Below are 15740 nucleotides of genomic sequence, written 5' to 3'. Positions count from 1 at the left end.
CCCGGATCTCAATCCCATTGAGCACGTCTGGGACCTGTTGGGTAGGAAGGTTAATGCAGCTGGTGGCCACACCAGATACTGACTGTTACTTTTGATCCCCCTTTTGTTCAGGGACACATTATTAAATGTCTGTTAGTCACATGTCTGTGTAACTTGTTCAGTTTATGTCTCAGTTGTTGAATCTTATGTTCATACAAATATTTACACATGTTAAGTGCTGAAAATAAATGCAGTTGACAGTGAGAGGACATATCTTTTTTTGCTGAGTTTGATACCTGACTTTCCCACTTGTGCCAGAATCAACCAATCGGAAGATCTACCAATAGGAAGATCTACGCAAATACGTTAATTTTAATTCGTATGCCCCGAGTTCCCAACATTACGTAAACGCCGCATTCAGCTCAACCTTTCCCACTTGGAAAGTATCAGAATCAACCAATTTGAAGCTCTACGCAAATTTTAACTCGAAGGTTCCAGGTTTCCAAGTTGTCTTGAACGCACCATGGAAGCTTCGTTCCAGCACAATAAACTGCACCTATCTTTTCCTTCCTTTGCAAAAAATAAATACATTACATTTTACAGTCTACCCATGTGTCCACATGTTAGGTGCTGGTTATTGCTTTTATCATATGATTTCGTGAGGATTCTATGACCTATATATTTCTGATTCACTAAAGTACGTAAGAAAGGGGCTAGGGGTCGGTTTGGGATGTTCAGCCGTCCTGCTCCCATTCCGGCCAGTAGGTGGCGGAATGTGCCGTTTGAATTTGAGGTAAGACCTAATTAAATAAGACTTTTCCGGTTTGCTGTGTGCATCAGTCTATGTGTGAATCGATAAGGCTCTTTATTTTTCATTTCAAAGTAGTCACCATGCAGAACAAAAATACAAACAATGTACCTCCAAAATAAAATGTACTTTTGTTAACATGGAATATTAGAAGTTTGTCTTCGGTGAAGCTAAATTAAATCAGTTAAAGTTACTAGAAATTGTCAGACAGCTCCAGTAACTAGCCAGTTAACTACACTGAAAAATATATTAATTATATTATATATTCATTATATATTAATTTCAAAGATTTTACTTAGTTACAGTTCATATAAGGACATCAGTCAAATGAAATAAATTCATTAGGCCCTAATCTATGGATTTCACAACTGGGCAGGGGCACAGCTATTGGTGGGGAGCCAGGCCCAGCCAAACAGTATGAGTTTTTCCCCACAAAGGGGCTTTATAACAGACACATCTGTGGCTTTGTGTTGTTGGACAAAACGGCACATATTAGTGGCCTTTTCTGGTCCCTAGCATAAGGTGCATCTGTGTTCTCGAGACGCCACATCTGTTAGGTGGATGGAATATTTAGGCAAAGGAGAAAAACTCACTAACTGGGATGTAAACAAATTTGTGTACAAAATTTGAGAGCAATAAGCTTTGTGCATATGAAACATTTCTGGGAGATTTTATTTCAGCCCATGAAACTGACAATGTACATGTTGCGTTTATATTTTTGTTAATTATAGATAGCTACCATTAAAGATTAATATTAATCTGTTATTATGCACTAATTTGCAGTGGGGAAGGTCAGTTAAAAAAAACACAATGAAGCACAACATGAGCTGGAGAGTCAATTTGTCCTGCGGCTGCCCACAATAAGGATGGAGTACAGCAGGGATTCCCAACTTTGGTCTTCATGTTCCCCCAACAGTACACATTTTTATTGTAGTTTTGGACAAACACACCTGATTCAATTTATCACCTAATCATCAGGCCCTCAATGAGGGCCCTCAATGTTTCCACATTTCTTCCGGCGCCGACAGAGATGAGATGGCCGCCTTGCTTCGCGTCCCTAGGAAACGATGCAGTTTTTTGTTTTTTTACGTGTTATTTCTTACATTAGTACCCCAGGTCATCTTAGGTTTCATCACATACAGTCGAGAAGAACTACTGAATATAAGATCAGCGTCAACTCACCATCAGTACGACCAAGAATACGCTTTTCGCGACGCGGATCCTGTGTTCTGCCTTTACAAACAGGACAACGGAGTGGATCCTATGCAGCGACCCAAAAAAACGACTCCGAAAAAGAGGGAAACGAGGCGGTCTTCTGGTCAGACTCCGGAGACGGGCACACCGTGCACCATTCCCTAGCATTCTTCTTGCCAATGTCCAGTCTCTTGACAACAAGGTTGATGAAATCCGAGCAAGGGTAGCATTCCAGAGGGACATCAGAGACTGTAACGTTCTTTGCTTCACGGAAACGTGGCTTACTGGAGAGACGCTATCCGAAGCGGTGCAGCCAACAGGTTTCTCCACGCATCGCGCAGACAGGAAAAAACATCTTTCTGGTAAAAAGAGGGGCGGGGGCGTATGCCTTATGACTAACGTGACATGGTGTGATGAAAGAAACATACAAGAACTCAAATCCTTCTGTTCACCTGATTTAGAATTCCTCACAATCAAATGTAGACCGCATTATCTACCAAGAGAATTCTCTTCGATTATAATCACAGCCGTATATATCCCCCCCCCCAAGCAGACACATCGTTGGCTCTGAATGAACTTTATTTGACTCTTTGCAAACTGGAAACCATTTATCCGGAGGCTGCATTCATTGTAGCTGGGGATTTTAACAAGGCTAATCTGAAAACAAGACTCCCCAAATTTTATCAGCATATCGATTGCGCAACCAGGGGTGGAAAGACCTTGGATCATTGTTACTCTAACTTCCGCGACGCATATAAGGCCCTGCCCCGCCCCCCTTTCGGAAAAGCTGACCACGACTCCATTCTGTTGATCCCTGCCTACAGACAGAAACTAAAACAAGAGGCTCCCACGCTGAGGTCTGTCCAACGCTGGTCCGACCAAGCTGACTCCACACTCCAAGACTGCTTCCATCACGTGGACTGGGACATGTTTCGTATTGCGTCAGACAACAACATTGACAAATACGCTGATTCGGTGTGCGAGTTCATTAGAACGTGCGTTGAAGATGTCGTTCCCATAGCAACGATTAAAACATTCCCTAACCAGAAACCGTGGATTGATGGCAGCATTCGTGTGAAACTGAAAGCGCGAACCACTGCTTTTAATCAGGGCAAGGTGTCTGGAAACATGACCGAATACAAACAGTGCAGCTATTCCCTCCGCAAGGCTATCAAACAAGCTAAGCGTCAGTACAGAGACAAAGTAGAATCTCAATTCAACGGCTCAGACACAAGAGGCATGTGGCAGGGTCTACAGTCAATCGCGGACTACAGGAAGAAATCCAGCCCAGTCACGGACCAGGATGTCCTGCTCCCAGGCAGACTAAATAACTTTTTTGCCCGCTTTGAGGACAATACAGTGCCACTGACACGGCCTGCAACGAAAACTTGCGGTCTCTCCTTCACTGCAGCCGAGGTGAGTAAGACATTTAAACGTGTTAACCCTCGCAAGGCTGCAGGCCCAGACGGCATCCCCAGCCGCGCCCTCAGAGCATGCGCAGACCAGCTGGCCGGTGTGTTTACGGACATATTCAATCAATCCCTATACCAGTCTGCTGTTCCCACATGCTTCAAGAGGGCCACCATTGTTCCTGTTCCCAAGAAAGCTAAGGTAACTGAGCTAAACGACTACCACCCCGTAGCACTCACTTCCGTCATCATGAAGTGCTTTGAGAGACTAGTCAAGGACCATATCACCTCCACCCTACCTGACACCCTAGACCCACTCCAATTTGCTTACCGCCCAAATAGGGCCACAGACGATGCAATCTCAACCACACTGCACACTGCCCTAACCCATCTGGACAAGAGGAATACCTATGTGAGAATGCTGTTCATTGACTACAGCTCGGCATTCAACACCATAGTACCCTCCAAGCTCGTCATCAAGCTCGAGACCCTGGGTCTCGACCCCGCTCTGTGCAACTGGGTACTGGACTTCCTGACGGGCCGCCCCCAGGTGGTGAGGGTAGGCAACAACATCTCCTCCCCGCTGATCCTCAACACTGGGGCCCCACAAGGGTGCGTTCTGAGCCCTCTCCTGTACTCCCTGTTCACCCACGACTGCGTGGCCACGCACGCCTCCAACTCAATCATCAAGTTTGCGGACGACACAACAGTGGTAGGCTTGATTACCAACAACGACGAGACGGCCTACAGGGAGGAGGTGAGGGCCCTCGGAGTGTGGTGTCAGGAAAATAACCTCACACTCAACGTCAACAAAACTAAGGAGATGATTGTGGACTTCAGGAAACAGCAGAGGGAACACCCCCCTATCCACATCGATGGAACAGTAGTGGAGAGGGTAGCAAGTTTTAAGTTCCTCGGCATACACATCACAGACAAACTGAATTGGTCCACTCACACAGACAGCATTGTGAAGAAGGCGCAGCAGCGCCTCTTCAACCTCAGGAGGCTGAAGAAATTCGGCTTGTCACCAAAAGCACTCACAAACTTCTACAGATGCACAATCGAGAGCATCCTGGCGGGCTGTATCACCGCCTGGTACGGCAACTGCTCCGCCCTCAACCGTAAGGCTCTCCAGAGGGTAGTGAGGTCTGCACAACGCATCACCGGGGGCAAACTACCTGCCCTCCAGGACACCTACACCACCCGATGTCACAGGAAGGCCATAAAGATCATCAAGGACATCAACCACCCGAGCCACTGCCTGTTCACCCCGCTATCATCCAGAAGGCGAGGTCAGTACAGGTGCATCAAAGCTGGGACCGAGAGACTGAAAAACAGCTTCTATCTCAAGGCTATCAGACTGTTAAACAGCCACCACTAACATTGAGTGGCTGCTGCCAACACACTGACACTGACTCAACTCCAGCCACTTTAATAATGGGAATTGATGGGAAATGATGTAAATATATCACTAGCCACTTTAAACAATGCTACCTTATATAATGTTACTTACCCTACATTATTCATCTCATATGCATACGTATATACTGTACTCTATATCATCGACTGTATCCTTATGTAATACATGTATCACTAGCCACTTTAACTATGCCACTTTGTTTACATACTCATCTCATATGTATATACTGTACTCGATACCATCTACTGTATCTGCCTATGCTGCTCTGTACCATCACTCATTCATATATCCTTATGTACATATTCTTTATCCCCTCACACTGTGTACAAGACAGTAGTTTTGGAATTGTTAGTTAGATTACTTGTTGGTTATTACTGCATTGTCGGAACTAGAAGCACAAGCATTTCGCTACACTCGCATTAACATCTGCTAACCATGTGTATGTGACAAATAAAATTTGATTTGATTTGATTTGATTTGAGTTGAACCAGGCATGTTTGACCTGGGCTACAACGAAAATGTGTGCAGTTGGGAGTACTCGAGGACAGGAATGACTTTTCATAAGAGGTTAGGAGAGCATTTACGCGAACTCTTTTCCTAACCTTAACCTAATTCTCCTAACCTGTGTCATGGCTAGAAGGGATCTAGCCCTTGATCATGAAGGCGTCTTCTGCGGGAGGGGAGTTTTGTTAATAAGGTCCCTGATCCTCAGTCTGAACATAAACATGCATCGCTTGCGTTACGGACCATAGCTTTCATATCAGCGAGAAATCATGAAAAAAAAAAAATGTTAAATTAATACACACCTTGATAGAGTTAGTGTTCCCACAGGGCCATATCTCCATGTTACAGCTCCTGTTTATGGAAAACAGACTGTAGACAAGAGGCAACCACCTGTGATAATTATCTGTATAGCATGCTCCAAACAGCGTAAGCGTAACTCGAGAAGTGTAGTTTTGTCAGATGAAGGCACCCATACCTGTATAATCTATACAAAACTGCTACAATAAGTGTACACTATATGTTCAAAAGTATGTGGACACCCCTTCAAATTAGTGGATTTTACTATTTTAGCCACACCTGTTGCTGACAGGTGTATAAAATTGAGCACACAGTCAGGCAATCTCCATAGACTAACATTGGCAGTAGAATGGCCTTACTGAAGTGCTCAGTGACGTTCAATGTGGCACTGTCCACAGGAGGCTGCTGAGGGGAGAACGGCTCATAATAATACCTGGAAACCTTGTGTTTGATGTATTTGTTACAATTAAGGTGCCACCAACCTCCTGTAGTACCGTCATAGCATGCCACCTTTCCAACAAGTCAGTTAATCAAATTTCTGCACTGCTAAAGCTTTCTCTGGAGTGATGAATCACGCTTCACCATCTGGCTGTCCGACGGACTAATCTGGGTTTGGCGGATGCCAGAAGAACGCTTCCTTGCCCCAATGCATAGTGCCAACTGTAAAGTTTGGTGGAGGAGGAATAATGTTCTGGGGCTGTTTTCCATGCCCCTTAGTTCCAGTGAAGGAAAATATTTGCGCTGGCTACAGCATACAATGACATTCTAGATGATTAAGCACTTACAACTTTGTGGGAACAGTTTGGGGAAGGCCCTTTCCTGTTTCAGCATGACAATGTCCCTGTGCACAAATCAAAGTCCATACAGAAATGCCTTATAGAGATTGGTGTGGAAGACCATGACTGGCCTGCACAGAAACCTGACTTCAACCCCATGGAACACCTTTGCGATGAATTGGAGCTGACTGTAAACCAAGCCTAATCTCCCAACCTCACTAATGATCTTGTGGCTGAATGGAAGCAAGTCTCCGCAGCAATGTTCCAACATATGGTGAAAAGCCTTCCCATAAGATTGGAGGCTGTTATAGCAGCAAAGGGGGGAACAACTCCATATTAATGCACCTGATTTTCGACGAGCAGGTGTCCAAATACTTTTGGTCATGTAGTGTATCTTTTTTTTATTTGAACGACTCTTTATCGCTGAAGAAAGATAAAGCCCATATGTTTCTTAATCATAGCGCAAGTGATGATTATTATAGATTCTAAATGTCAAAACGCAGCGCCGGGATTGTAGTTGACATAAGCCAGTCATGGGCGAAGCTAATGGCTGAGAACTGTAAAGGCGTAATGCCGCCTAGAGGTTGAGAGCTAGGCGGGATCTAGTTTTTGTCAAATTAACGTCAACATTTTTTGCATTCTCGCTAACCTAACCCCTTTATCTAACCTAACCCTTGCCATGCCAGGAACCAAGTCGGCAATGGATGTCTTTCTAATTTGCATTATCTCTGACAAAAGAATATGCCTCAACGATAAAAACGGATTACCCAATCTAGCAGCATGAACCTCAAAGACAGACTGGTAGGTCAAGTTCTATTCAACTCATTGATGGTCTAATATGTATTGAGCCGTCATGTGTTGCTAGTTCAAGTGTACCTTGTTGTCCTAACTGTTCACTCACACCATTACCACACTTTAATGTAGAAAGTTAGGCTTTGTAATTTGCATAATTCAAATCAAGGATACTGTAAAGTGGCCTCATTAATCATGCTGATTAAGCCATTTGAAAGTAAAGTAGGAAGAACCTTGTTTAACCCTGAAGCCTATTTCAACATTTTGGTCCATGTGAGGTTATTCAATTAAATCTCCCAGCATCACATCAGAGAATGTCCATTCCTTACCGTGCATGTAGGACATATAGCATATGCATCTATAGTACCATATCAATAGGCATAGGCTTATGACATAAGTGTGAAATGACATGCTGCTCCCTCTCCAGTTAATGGTCACCATGGCATCGTGAGAAGGGACCGCATCCCCTACTGGTGGATCTGTCCGGCATCCTGGAGTCTCTGAAAACGGTCCTTCTAGAAGACTGCTGACATCTGTCAGGTTGGACAGGAAAGATGCGCTCATAGACGTGAGTAGGATTGTGTATAGACCAGTTGTCAACAGCGGCAGTGTCTGCTCTATGACTCAGGCCGCCTTGTTCTATTCTGTATTGATAATGACCTCGCATATTATCGTTTTTGTGTTGACTTTTCGAGCATTCTAAAAAGGTAGATTTTTCATTGCTCTTTGGTCTATAATGAACTGATATTCATTGACCCTGTTCTGTGTGCTGGAGTGTTGCTGGTGTGCACTTTGGACGGAGACCTCTACCCTCCCCCGGAGGAGCCCACTGGTACTGTAGACCCCAAGAAGAAGAAGGTCAAAGACAAGGTCAAGAGCTTTGTGTGGAACCATGGCAGTAAGTAGAACTATATCCCCTCTGTATTGAAATTTGCTGAGTGTAAGCACTTTGTAGCCCGGCTGCCGAGACTTAACCTCAAGCCTCAGCAGGCCTAGAAGTTTGCTTTTTGTTTGAGCTGTGAACTTTAAATCATAATGTTTTGGTCTCCCACCTGTCCTCTGAAGAACACAAGGAAGAGAAGATTCAAGAAGATATTAAAAAAAAAGAGAGAGCTACTGACATTCGTTTCCTCTTAAGCGCTCTTTCCCTTCTTCTCGTGAATATTTTCTCAAGATGATGCCGAGATCTCGTCGCAGGCCCTTTATTCAAACGACATAAAAATAGCAACAGCAGCGGAAGTAAACTACGATTTACATATATACTGAACAAAAATAGAAACACAACATGCAACATTTTTAAAGATTTGACTGAGTTACAGTTCATATAAGGAAATCAGTCAAATTAAATAAATGGATTTCACATGACTGGGAATACAGATATGCATCTGTTGGTCACAGGTACCTTATAAAAAAAAAGAAGGGGCCATGGATCTGAAAACCAGTCAGTATCTGGTGTGACCACCATTTGCCTCATGCAGCATGCCACATCTCCTTTGCGTAGTGTTGATCAGGCTGTCTGTGGAATGTTGTCCCACTCTTCTTCAATGGCGAAGTTGATGGATATTGGTGGGAACTGGAACACGCTGTCGATCCAGAGCATCCCAAACATGTTCAATGGGTGACATGTCTGAGTATGAAGACCATGGAAGAACTGGAACATTTTCAGCGTCTAGGAATTGTGTACAAATCCTTACGACATGGGGTTGTGCATTATCATGCTGAAACGTGAGGTGATGGCAGCAGATGAATGGCACAACAATGGGCCTCAGGATCTCGATACAGTATTTCTGTGCATTCAAATTGCCATCGATAAAATGCAATTGTATTTATTATCCATAGCTTATGCCTGCCCATACCATAACCCCACTGCCACCATGGGGCACTCTGTTCACAACGTTGATAAAAGCAACCCACTTTCCCACATGACGCCATACATGTGGTCTGCGGTTGTGAGGCTGGTTGGACGTACTGCCAAATAGTCTTGGAGGTGGCTTATGGAAGAGAAATTAACATTAAATTCTCTGGCAACAGGTCTGGTGGACATTCCTACAGTCAGCATGCCAATTGCACGTTCCCTCAACTTGAGACATCTGTGGCATTGTGTTGTGACAACTGCACATTTTAGTGGCCTTTTATTGCCCCACGCACAAGGTACACCTGTGTAATGATCATGCTGTTTAATCAGCTTCTTAATATGCCATACTTGTCGGATGGATGGATTATCTTTGCAAAGGAGAAATGCTCACTAACAGGGATGTTAAGATTTGTGTACAACATTTGAGAGAAATAGGCTTTTTGTGCGTATGAAACATTTCTGGGATCTTTTACTTCAGTTCATGAAACATGGGACCAACACTCTACATGTTGAGTTTATATTCTTCTGCAGTGTAAATAAAGGCCTATCTTCATTTGCCCCAAAGATATGCATAAAAGCAATCTAACTACGCTTTGATCCGAGCGAATGAGAGAAAGGATTCCTACTTTGTCTTTTGAATAAATCATCTTTAAGGTGCAGGGCCATATCGATTTGGCTCCCTGTTTTATTCACAATGTGTTTGCTGGCACATGGCCAGATGTTCGCTCTGAGGGCAGTGTGTGTGTGTGGTGTGTGTGTGTGCGTGCAGTAGTGTTGTGTGCCGAGGCGGTGTGCAGTAGTCTGGAGGCCAGAAGTAAATGTAATCTGATTTCCTCTGCAGTACATCGAGTCTCCCGACGTGGAGAAGGTAAAGAGATTGCTAAGCACTGACGCAGAGGCCGTTAGTGTCCGTGTCCTTTTATCTCACACACTGGGGCAAACACGCACATTATATATATATATATATATATATACATATACACACTCACTCTCTAATGCTGTATCAACCCATCTCTTGGATCAGGGCTGTCAAACTCATTCCATGGAGGGTGTAGTGTCTCCGGGTTTTTGTTTTTTTCTTTCAATTAAGACCTAGACAACCAGGTGAGGGGAGTTCTTTACTAATTAGTGACCTTAATTCATCAATCAAGTACAGGGCTGGAGCAAAAACCCACAGACACTCGGCCCGCCGTAGAATGAGTTTGACACGTGCCTAAGGCGTACACCGTAAGTGAAACACAACAGCCTGTAGCTGTTGAGGAGAGGCCAGCGGGAGCCTACTCTCTGCTCTGCTGGGCCTCACCCGAACTGACTCCTGCTAATGTCTTAATGTCACCTGCACCAACACCTTCTCGTGTTAGCACTGTAATGAAACAATAAAGCAGCAGGACCGAATAAGAGCACAGAACAGGGTACCGAAGGGGTAGGCAACCCTGTTCCTGGCATGCCGCAGGATTTTGTAGGCACCACACCTGACCAACTGAGCTAATTGATCAGTTCATTGGTCATCTAAATTGAAGACACCTGGTCTTCAAGGTTGGTTAAATCAAAGACATGAAGTGCCTGCGGCACTCCAGGACCAGGGTTGCCTACCCCAGGGGTACAGCATCAACAGCTCCCTGAGTGTTGATTTAAGTGGACTCTGGAACTTTAATATATCATTGTTGGCCCATATTGAAGCCAGTATGTTTGTAATAGTTGGAACATCACATAACTTAATGAAAGCAGTGAGGCAGTGTTTGGTGTACAATGTTTCCCTAGCCTGGTGTTCAGGCTGGGAGGTGATAGCTGAGGATGAGACCAAGGAGGCAGACAACAAAGGCTGTCTGGTCAACCTGGACTCAGCAGATGGGGCATGGCTCCTCTGGTAAGCACCATGGAAGTGGGCACAACAAGCTCCTCTCACATAATACTTTGATATTGTCATATAGCAGATACTTTGGTTCCATACAGAGTGGCTCACAGTTAACGTAATACATGTATTCAATATGTGGCTGATGTTTGAAATGAGAGCCATAACACGTTCCACTCTCCCACCACCTGAGAGCCACCCCACTGTTGAGGAAAACTCGTTCCAAGGATCAGGCAGAGCTCATTATCCAGTTAATAAGAGTTTATTCAAGCAATTGCAAGGGAGATCACACAGGATAAACCCGGAGAGGAACTCAAAGGTTACGGATTCACAGTCATTATATACCTCTGCACAAAGAGCTGCTTGCCTCACCTAACGGGAGGCAAGGTTACACGAGAGATAGCGGGACTTGGCTCCACTTCTTTAAAGCATTGTCAAACAAGACCAGGTTCTAATCAGTTCTCGCGGCCTAAGTTAAACAAGTGTTTTTCCACTCCAGTACGTACAGTAAGTATAGTACTTAAGCATTTATAAAGACTTAGACCGTAACATAACCGTTTTCCCCAAACAACACCCATACAGAAGTTGGAACAGACGGTATGTCACATAGCCTTACACTGTCCCACTCCCAGCACAGTACAGTAGGCCCTAGTGGGTCCATAACTACAGTCCTACAGTCTTCCCTGTGTTTTGTTGGTGGAGAACACTGAAAACAGAAAAAATTCTAATTTAAACAGATGGAGAGGGGATTGCAGTCGTACATATTCAGACGTTGGCATCCTGTCTCCATTTTGGCAACAAAATGTTCCTTGGCAATAACATTTTCATATCTATTCTAACAGGAGAGTGATTGTCTTGTAATTGGTATCAACGTGGCACCTATCAGAATGATCGGTCTACGTTATTGGAATAGCAGCCAACGTGAGAAGAGGATGTGGGGGTGGGGGCTGATATGTGGGCGTAATTTCAGAACAGAAGCACAGCCTGAGGACCGACAAAAAGATCGGACATCAAATCACATTAACCACTCTATATGTCCCCTTGTCAAAATGGAGGACGGCAATACCCAACCCTACACAAATGAGCTTAAGTTAGAGTAAGACTGAGTTTTCTAGGTCAGACGGACGTCTCCATCCCTTCATCTCCAGTTATCTCCCCACTCAGAAGACTGACAGGTGCTCTCTCTCTCCTCCTGCAGCCTGGTTCAGTCACAGCTGGGCTAGCTCTCTGTCTCTCTGACAGCTCGGTGCACCTTCACTGGCTCACATGGAGCTGTCCGTCACACAACTAAAGCTGCATCCCAGTCCTGCAGCTTTCCGTTAATCTGTTGTAGGGCTGCCTCTTTTAATGGGTCAAAGTCTGGCTGTGGCTGTTCACACACATGCCTGTGAAACTAGTGCCTTTAATGAGGAGCCCATGACATCTGTAGCACGTTTTTTTAAATCAATACTCAATACTTTTTAAAATCAATACTCTTTGATTGAATTCAACGGACTCCACGTAACGTGTTTTCAGGCCATCTCCCTACTAATGAGAGCCAATGTGGGCCAGAGAACAGAGAGCTAACATTAACCTCAGCCTGGTTCTGGTGTTGGATTCACTTTAAATTGGCCTATTGCTGGATATACAGTGCCTTTGTGAAGTATTCAGACCCCTTGACTTTTTCCACAATTTGTTATATTACTGCCTTATATAAAAAAAAAAAATCCTCAGCAATCTACACACAATACCCCATAATGACAAAATGAAAACAGGTTTTTAGATATTTTTTTCAAATGTATTAAACTGAGCAATCGGGGAGAAAGGCCTTGGTCAGGGAGGTTTCCAAGAACCCGATGGTCACTCTGACTGACAGAGCTCTAGAGATCCTCTGTGGAGATGGGAGAACCTTCCAGAAGGACAACCATCTCTGCAGAGCTCCACCAATCAGGCCTTTATGGTAGGGTGGCCAGACGGAAGCCGTTCCTCAGTAAAAGGCACATGACAGCCCACTTGGAGTTTGCCAAAAGCGACCTAAAGACTCTTAGGCCACGATAAACAAGATTTTCTTGAATGCCAGACTCCACATCTGGAGGAAAGCTGGCACCATCCCTACGTGAAGTATGGTGGTGGCAGCATCATGCTGTGGGGATGTTTTTCAGCGGCAGGGACTGGGAGACTAGTCGGGATCGAGGCAAAGATGAATGGAGCAAAGTACAGAGAACCTGCTCAGGACCTTAGACTGGGCCGAAGGTTCACCTTCCAACAGGACAGTGACCCTAAGCACACAGCCAAGACAACGTAGGAGTGGCTTTGGGACAAGTCTCTGAATGTCCTTGAGTGGCTCAGCTAGAGCCCGGACTTGAACCCGATCAAACATCTCTGGAGAGACCTGAAAATAACTGTGCAGCAACGCTCCCCATCCAACCTGACAGAGCTTGAGAAGATCTGCAGAGAAGAATGGGAGAAAGGACGACGATTTAATCAATTTTAGTATAGGGCTGTAACATAACAAAATGTAAGGGGTCTGAATTCTTTCTGAAGGCGCTGTATTCTTGAAGAATATCACTGTCATACCCCACTGGAACCCAAAATATAAGTTTGTTTTACTCCAAGCGTTGTAAACAAAGTAAATGTAAACAAACACTATGTAGCCCCAAAACATGTTCATGTTGATAACATGGATGGTCAGTCCTTGCATCCATAGCTCCATGAATTAGAGCGTGGTTACATTTCTCCAGCCCCATCCCTCAGCTTTTCACCGAAACAGGTGCGGGGGAATATGCTTTGGTATTGTTTATACTGCTGATTCCTGGAGGCAAACTACCTGATTGCCACAGGTTTTGATGGAAGAAGGAAGCATGTGTTCTGATTTGTGCAAATCAGAGGCCCTTGTTGGTTTTATTCAATTTCAGTTGGCGTGTAGCAAATGGCCCTGTCTTGGTGCTGCTGTGTGTGGAAGAGTCAGTGGGTTGAATCTCCATACAAGTTGTCACCTTCTAATGTTTCCTTTCCCTGCTTCATACGCATCTTAAAGAGGATCAAAATGACACGTGTCCAGCTTATTGCTTTCACTCAATGTAGATTTTAAGAGTGGAGATGAGGAATGAACTCGGTTCCATTGAGCTATTGAGAAACCTGTGTGTTTTGAGGAAACCCGACGCTGTAAATGGTTCTTCTGCGCCTCCTCCTGTAGTGATGGAGTACCAGGTGCAGGTAGACGGTGTGAAGGCCAAGCTGAAGGAGACGGGCGCCCGCAAGAAACAACAGGTGGACCTCATCATGAAGGTGGAGAACCAGGTGCTGAAAGTGAGCTATAGACACTACTTTTACATGACATTTGAGTCATATAGCAGAGTGAGATGACCACAGACTGATTTCATATAGGCCTTCAAAAATAAGTATTGTACTCTTTCACTCAAACGCGCACACACAACGTCGGAGGGAGAAATATTTATGTGGAATATAACCACTCTAAACTACTACATGTCAAACTTCCCAAACTCCGACCGCAGGGCAACTTGAAGATGTCATTTTTTTAGAAGGCATAAATATTAAATTTCTGCCATCAGCCTTTTGTGCGTTCCTCACAGGGAAAAAAACCCATAAAAATTCATAGTTCCGCCAACAGCTCTTCGGGGCAGATTTAAAACGTGTGAGACACGGGCAGCCTTGGCTTGTTTTACCAAGACTTTTCAGCTCTCTGCTCGGCTGGCTGAGTTCTCTATCTTTCACCATTATTATCCCGGTCACGGGAATCTGACTGGCATTCCAAATGGCCTTTCTGTCAGGTGACCGATACGCTCACTACGAGCAACGGCAGGCTCCAATTTCAAACATCAAAACAAGCTAAGGGAACTGTCTAATGCTGAGACAGACTATACTCTGCTCTTATTTAGCAGAACTGCTATCAGGCTCTGCTCAATTAAATCATTCATCAGGAAGAGCGATGGAGCAGGTAAGATTGGCTGAGCAAGACGGGGAGGTGCATTTAAAACCGCATAAATTTATATGTATATTGATCATTTCATTTGGTATTAAGCAGAATTTACCATAAAGGAATGCAAAGGGGAAAGTATACGGTCGCTACGTTACAGTGCAATTAAGATGCTTGAATTGAATAGACAAACAAGCACACCAAATACACTTTTTTTTAAAATATAAGAAGCACTTTATTGAACTGCCATTGTCTTCACCTAGCAACTGAACATCCTTACACATCCAATGGCGAGGGTTTTATTTATTTCTAAGTCAATTCTTTGACTCAATCTAAATCGATCTTAATTGGAATTGTCAAGAACTCTTAACACCAATCCAACGATCAGTATTCAAGTCCCGTCTCTGTCTTCACATCAGCTTGTTTTGCTGTTTGTATTGACAAATGAATGGAAAAGGAATAATGTTGGAAGACGTGTTAATCATTATCCACTTAGCTTACTAATTACACCCGGGCATTAGGCATCAATCAACCCTCCCAATCTCTGCTCCAACAGCTGGCCTCGCTTCAGGAGCAGCTGGACTCACTGATCGAGAAGTGACTCAAGTGACCACCAGGGGGCAGCCAAGTGTCAAATGGGTGCTGTGAGACCGGCTGGGGAATAGAGAAGAAGCATCTGCCACCACCGAAAGAGCCCTCCTCCTTTACATACTGTTTCATTCCATTATATATATATATATCATGGACTCGTTGGAGGACTCGTGTTTCCTGTTTTTGTATTCTTCCTATTTTATTTAATAGGTTGGTAGATCTCTGTAAATAAACTCTTTGTTAAGCCATTGAATCGTTTGTGTTTGACATTTCCTAGTGACAGATCAACACTGTCTCACCTCATTTGACCTAGCAATGGAAACCACTGAGTCTGACCATACCAATTA

At 44.3% G+C, this 15740-nt stretch overlaps 1 pseudogene; it reads left to right on the top strand.

Annotated features, from left to right (window-relative positions):
- Positions 1–1590: 1590 nt before the first annotated feature.
- LOC139365814 (transcription initiation factor TFIID subunit 7-like) lies at positions 1591–15403 on the top strand (annotated as a pseudogene).
- Positions 15404–15740: the final 337 nt, after the last annotated feature.

This window comes from Oncorhynchus clarkii, chromosome 14 (assembly GCF_045791955.1).
Source record: "Oncorhynchus clarkii lewisi isolate Uvic-CL-2024 chromosome 14, UVic_Ocla_1.0, whole genome shotgun sequence".
NCBI classification, from domain to species: Eukaryota; Metazoa; Chordata; class Actinopteri; order Salmoniformes; family Salmonidae; genus Oncorhynchus; species Oncorhynchus clarkii.
Note: the sequence above shows the minus strand (reverse complement) of the source record. Positions and strands in the feature narration are given on the sequence as shown.